Source organism: Protopterus annectens, chromosome 10.part0 (genome assembly GCF_019279795.1).
Source record: "Protopterus annectens isolate FY-2018-M chromosome 10.part0, PAN1.0, whole genome shotgun sequence".
NCBI classification, from domain to species: domain Eukaryota; kingdom Metazoa; phylum Chordata; order Ceratodontiformes; family Protopteridae; genus Protopterus; species Protopterus annectens.
The window spans coordinates 1,081,252,414-1,081,258,413 of NC_056744.1; positions in this window are offsets into that span (position 1 = coordinate 1,081,252,414).

Consider the following 6,000-nt stretch of genomic DNA (forward strand, 5'->3'; position numbering starts at 1 on the left):
GGATGTGATATGTGGTTTTGATGAGATTCATTAGTGTGTCAATAAGCCCTGGCTTGTTATTGTGCAAGATCTGGCAAGAGACAATTTGTTTCCTGACAGATACAGATATGTGCCCTTAGTTCCCAGTGGTCTTGAAAGTACAGTACCCTGGTAAGTAGGTAGTGCTTTTGTTTTCTTGGTAATTATTCAAATGTGGATGCCTTTGATTGTAAGGCAGGCCTGAAACTCACACTGTTTATTGCTTAAGCTTCCTGCACAGAGCAGAGCACCCCTGATGTTTAATTGAAATTTGCTAGGTGTGTATGCAAGAGATAGAAAGGTAGAAGCAAATCAAAAGTTCCAGTCAGTGCACAAAAGCCATGGAAGGAGCGGTGTAGGCCATCATTAGCAAAGCAGGACAAACTATTGACCATCTGGTCCCAGGTGGCCATCATTAGCAAAACAGGACAGACTACTGGTCATCTGGTCCCAGGCGGCCATCATTAGCAAAGCGGGACAAACTATTGACCATCTGGTCCCGGGCGACCATTATTAGCAAAGCAGGAAAGACTATTGACCATTTGGCCCCAGGCAATCATCATTAGCAAAGCAGGAAAAACTATTGACCATCTGGTCCCAGGTGGATCATCATTAGCAAAGCAGGAGAGAGACTATTGACCATCTGGTCCCAGGCAGCCATCATTACCAAAGCAGGAGAGATTACTGACCATCTGGTTCCAGAGAGCCTTCATTATCAAAGCAGGACAGACTTTTCATCATGTGGTCCCAGGTGGCTATCATTAGCAAAGCAGGAAAGACTACTGACCATCTGATCCCAGTTGGGCATTGTTAGCAAAGCAGGACAGACTATTGACCATTTGGTCCCAGGTTTCCATCATTAGCAAAGCAGGGCAGACTATTGCCATGTGGTCCCAGGTGACCATCATTAGCAAAGCAAGACAGACTACTGACCATCTAGTACCAGGCAGCCATCATTAGCAAACCAGGACAGACTACTGGCTATCTAGTCCCAGACAACCATCATTAGCAAAGCAGGAAAGACTATTCACCATCTGGTCCCAGGCGACCATCATTAGCAAAGCAGGAAAAACTATTAACCATCTGGTCCCAGGTGACCATCATTAGCAAAGCAGGAAAACCTATTGACCATCTGGTCCCAGGCAACCATCATTAGCAAAGCAGGAGAGACTATCCACCATTTGGTTCCAGACAACCATCATTAGCAAAGCAGGAAAGACTACCGACCATCTGGTCCCAGGCAGCCATCATTGGCAAAGCAGGAGGGACTATTGACCATCTGGTCCCAGGCAGCCATCATTAGCAAAGTAGGAGAGACTATTGACTATCTGGTCCCAGGTGGTCATCATTAGCAAAGCATAAGAGATTACTGACCATCTGGTCTCAGGCAGCCATCACTAGCAAAGCAGGACAGACTATTGACCATCTGGTCCCAGGTGGCCATCATTAGCAAATCAGAAAAGTCTATTGACCATTTGGTCCCAGGCAGCCATCATTAGCAAAGCAGGAGAGGCTATTGACCATTTGGTCCCAGGCGGCCATCATTAGCAAAGCTGGAGAGACTGTTGACCATTTGACCCCAGGCGGCCATCATTAACAAAACAGGAGAGACTACTGACCATCTAGTCCCAGGCAACCATCATTAGCAAAGCAGGAAAGACTATTAACCACCTTGTCCCAGGCACTGGATCCTCTAGAATGACACCAGCTAACAAACCAATAACTGTAGCCAAGTATTTTTTTCTTTGAACGTAGGCATCACTCTTGATGAGATGAGATACTGTTCAACACTAGTTGAGCACTTCCCTTGAAAAAAGCTCAACTGTATTTCACTGTGTCCCCTTTAGGATATGGTTCTTAACTTTATTCACCCTCACCCCATGGACAGCAACAATTTCATACTCATATTTGTGACAGTGAGGGCCCTGAAGGTCCTTGCAGTTTCCCTGATCCTAACACCAGACAGATCGCTGACTTTAACCACCTCCTATTCCATTCTAGTGAGTGTAGTGTCAGTGTGTCTGACACTCTAATCACCTATGACAAGGACTTTATGATTTGAAATAGGGCCTATATCACTACTTATGTAAATTCTTCGTGGGTTTCTACAGTGCAAAAGTAGTACATGCCTACAGCTCCACAGTGTGTTTAATCACACCGTGTACTGCAGGGAAAGGGTTTACATATACACAAATGTGGTCATTGAATTCTGCATATGTTCAAGTGCCAAAAAAAAAAAAAAAAAAAAAGCAGTGGTGCCACAAGAATATTACTTGTAATTCTTGTTTTCTCAGCATGTACTGATGCATGAATAAAAGCATATTTAGTAGAACTAACTCGAATAGTGTTTGTATTCTTACTGCCCTCAGATAAACCTTGGTACATCTACTAATATAGATTCAGTGGTGCATGAAGTTTTTTCTATCTTACTTTTTTATAGAAGCTATTTCTTTCCAGACTTTCAAGAGATTTCTTCTCAGGAATGCCTGACTCACCCCATGATTTCAGACGTCAGGATGCAGAAAATAATCGGGTTGTTAGACATCTGTTATTCCTCTTAATGGACCTGACTGAGCTTGTCATTTCATGGGATTCCCAAGATTCTGTTTTTAAAAGGCATCTGCCTACTACCCCTCTTTCTTTATTGTAGGTTTTCATGGGAGGCATAGGAGCAGCTCAGTCATTCTTTATTATCATAAAGGTGGGAAGATTGCACTTGAACTGGATGGAGCAGTGAAAAACCATTGAGTACCTTTCTGCCACATCCCATTTATGAGGGCATGCAGAAAATTTTTGCACTTGTCTTTTTTTTTTTTCCTTTCAAAATTTGATTTCTGGCAAATCATTAAGGATTACAGTCAGTAATACGAAACATTAGAGTTTCATACCTCTTATCATCCCAGAATGAATGTTGATGCAATACATGTTGTTCTATTAACTTTTGAAGTGAATTAGTGTAATATTCAAAACTGTCCCTGATTCTGGGTTTTGGTGGGGGAGGGGATCAGCAGACACTGCTCATTTTTGTATATTACATCTAGAATCATCACTGAAGACCATACCTCTCAACTTCTTTATTCAAGAATTCCAAACAAAGTCAAAAATAATGTGGGGCAAAGGATGAGACATTAAACTTAATTGAGGCCCCAGTCAGTGGTAGCTCAGGTTGATGTAAATGATCTAGCGGCACCTATCCAGAAGAGTAGGTGAACTTTCCCAATGTTTGGGCCAAATAACAGAAACACCACTTCAGCTCTCCCCTGAAAATAAACCATTAGTCTACTGAGACTAACCCAGTCAACAAAGAATAAATAAATAAAGGCCCAGAATTGGGGACATTTTTAAATATTACTCTAATTCATTTACAATATTAATAAAACAGCAAGTTTTGCGTCAACATGCATTTTCTGAACAATAAGAAGTATGAATTGTTAATGTCTAGCATTATTGACTGATTGCAATCCTAAGTGATTTATCAGAAAATTAAACATTTTATGATGGACAGGGCAAAATATGAGACAAAATCAGGGATGTTCTGCACAATTCTGGACAGTTGAGAGGTATGCTGAGGCTACAAAATGCTTAAGGTCCTATCGTCTTTAAGGCATCATACTATTGAAGGCAGCCACAGCTCTTACAAAAAGAGAAGAAGAGATGAGTTACACAAAAGTATCAGCTAGTGAGAACTCATAATTTCAACATTTAAATATAAAAATTATTATTGTTATGCTATACTAACGCATGTGCTGCTAAACCTCTCTTAGTTTCTTTTTTAAGCAAGTAGTTTCTCAGAGCTTAACATCAGAAACAAGAACCTCACCCAGATCAAGGAAATATTTTAAAAACTGAAACCACGTGGAAAGCTGGTTGGAAAAATGAATTGCGTTAAGATATGGTTTTCTGCAGAAATTATTTTAATATGTATTATCATTTGACAATGTTTTAATTCATGCTGTTTTCAGAAAAAAATGTACAGTAGTATAGAGTTACAGGCATTAATTAGAAGCTTTCTGGAAAATAACTATGAGTCACTGAAAGCAAAGGTTAGCTTACTGTTAAAAATTAAGCAAGTTCTAAAAGGACTGACTCTTAATCTAATACCAGTAATCAGCCTTTTTGTAAGCAAGAACTTCAAGTGTTACCCAGTATTTTTCTCTATAATTTAAGAAAAGGAAAACATTTTTTGCTCTTTCCTGCCACCTATTGACAGTCACCAAATAACTCATCTCTCTAGATTTGCTTGGTAGAGGTAAAACAAAAAAGAATCTAATGTTCAGGAAACAAAGATATCCCGGCACTAAAAACAACAGCTATAACTAGTAGTGCAATAGCATTTTTGATAAAAAATATAATTTACATCAAACTCGTATCACAAAATTAATAATCTTATCTGGCAAATTAAAAAATGTAAAGAAGAGCAATGTCATTTGGCTAAAACGTGACTTAAATGCAAAAAAACATATAAAAATAAAATAAGGAAACAAAATCCGTAAGAAGAATGCAAACCTTCTGTTCAACATAGTTGAACACAAGGAAGCAGCCCAGAAAAGGAGTCATAGGGCAAAGTGTCCATCATGGTTAATGAAACTGGCTTCATAAATGGCACACCAAAAATAAATAAAATGCAGTAATACAATGAATCTCTTGAGAGGGTATACTGTACATAGACTAGCATGCAAACAACACATGGGGAGATCACAAATTCTGCAAAAACTGACTATTATAGAAGACAGGCAAAAAGGAACCACCTAACAGGCTATTGAGTGAGCAGGCACTACCTTTGGCACCCAACAGACAGCTGGCTGCCTCAGGGGTAGTGAAGGTATAATCATATATCAGATATTTACAAGGAAGAGCATCAAGGGTAGTATATAGGACTTAACCAGGTGTAATGATGCACTGAGTGATCTCTGAATTATCTGCAGAGGGATTACAGTAGTGAACTGTCATGGTGCATTGAGGCTACGTATACATATCACATGCTGCAGTGTTACACAGGTGTGTAGCCATATAGATGGAAGGGTCATTCCTAGATTATGTAGATACTATGCAGGATCAGGTGTGGACATATCTGTGTAGTTAGAACTGCAACATTACATCCCAAATAAGAAACCAGAAACATTTACTTGCAACATAAAATGAGACATTGGTAGCCATTTCAAATTATTTGACTTCATTAAATCCACATACAGAATTATTCCAAAAATGTGTGTGTGTGTGTGTGTGTGTGTGTGTGTGTGTGTGTGTGTGTGTGTATGTATATATATATATATATATATATATATATATATATATATATATATATATAATTTTAGAAGTATACCACATCAGGGTTTGAGTAGTGCAGTTTTCAACCACAGAAGGAGTGGATTGCTGACAATGACAAAGCCCAAGTAACTAAATAAAACCAGGAAAGGATAAATCTGCATTCCACACAACCCAAACATGGCTTGTTGTCATTAAACAGTGTTGTTTTTCTTATTAGTAATTTTTATAATTAAAGTGTATATTTTGACCTTCACCACTTTTCATTTGCTTTTTACTTTATAAAAATAGTCTACACGTCTGGCTTAGTAAATGTTTTCACTGTATAGTGATGTAAGTTTAACAATATGAGTTACATGTTTTTATTTTCCATTTTTTGTTATTGTTTATTAGAGAACTGCATTTGTCATTTTCCTTGTCATTATAAGGTTTTAATGTACACTGGCAGTGTAGACTGCCCTGCATCCTGCTGTAGAGTGGTATTTTTCCTTGCACTGTGTGTTATGCAAGATTTAGTTTAGTAAATATTAACAATGCACATAAATAATTATTTTGCTTGGTAAAGAACATTATTTAAAAGGAAGTGCTTGTATGGTGTGGATACATCTTGTAGATTTCCTGTTTCATTGGTGGAAGTCTTCAATGGCAGGTTTTTGATACATATGTGCATGCAGCATACTTTTCATGACTACACTTTTGTAAAGTTATTGAATATAT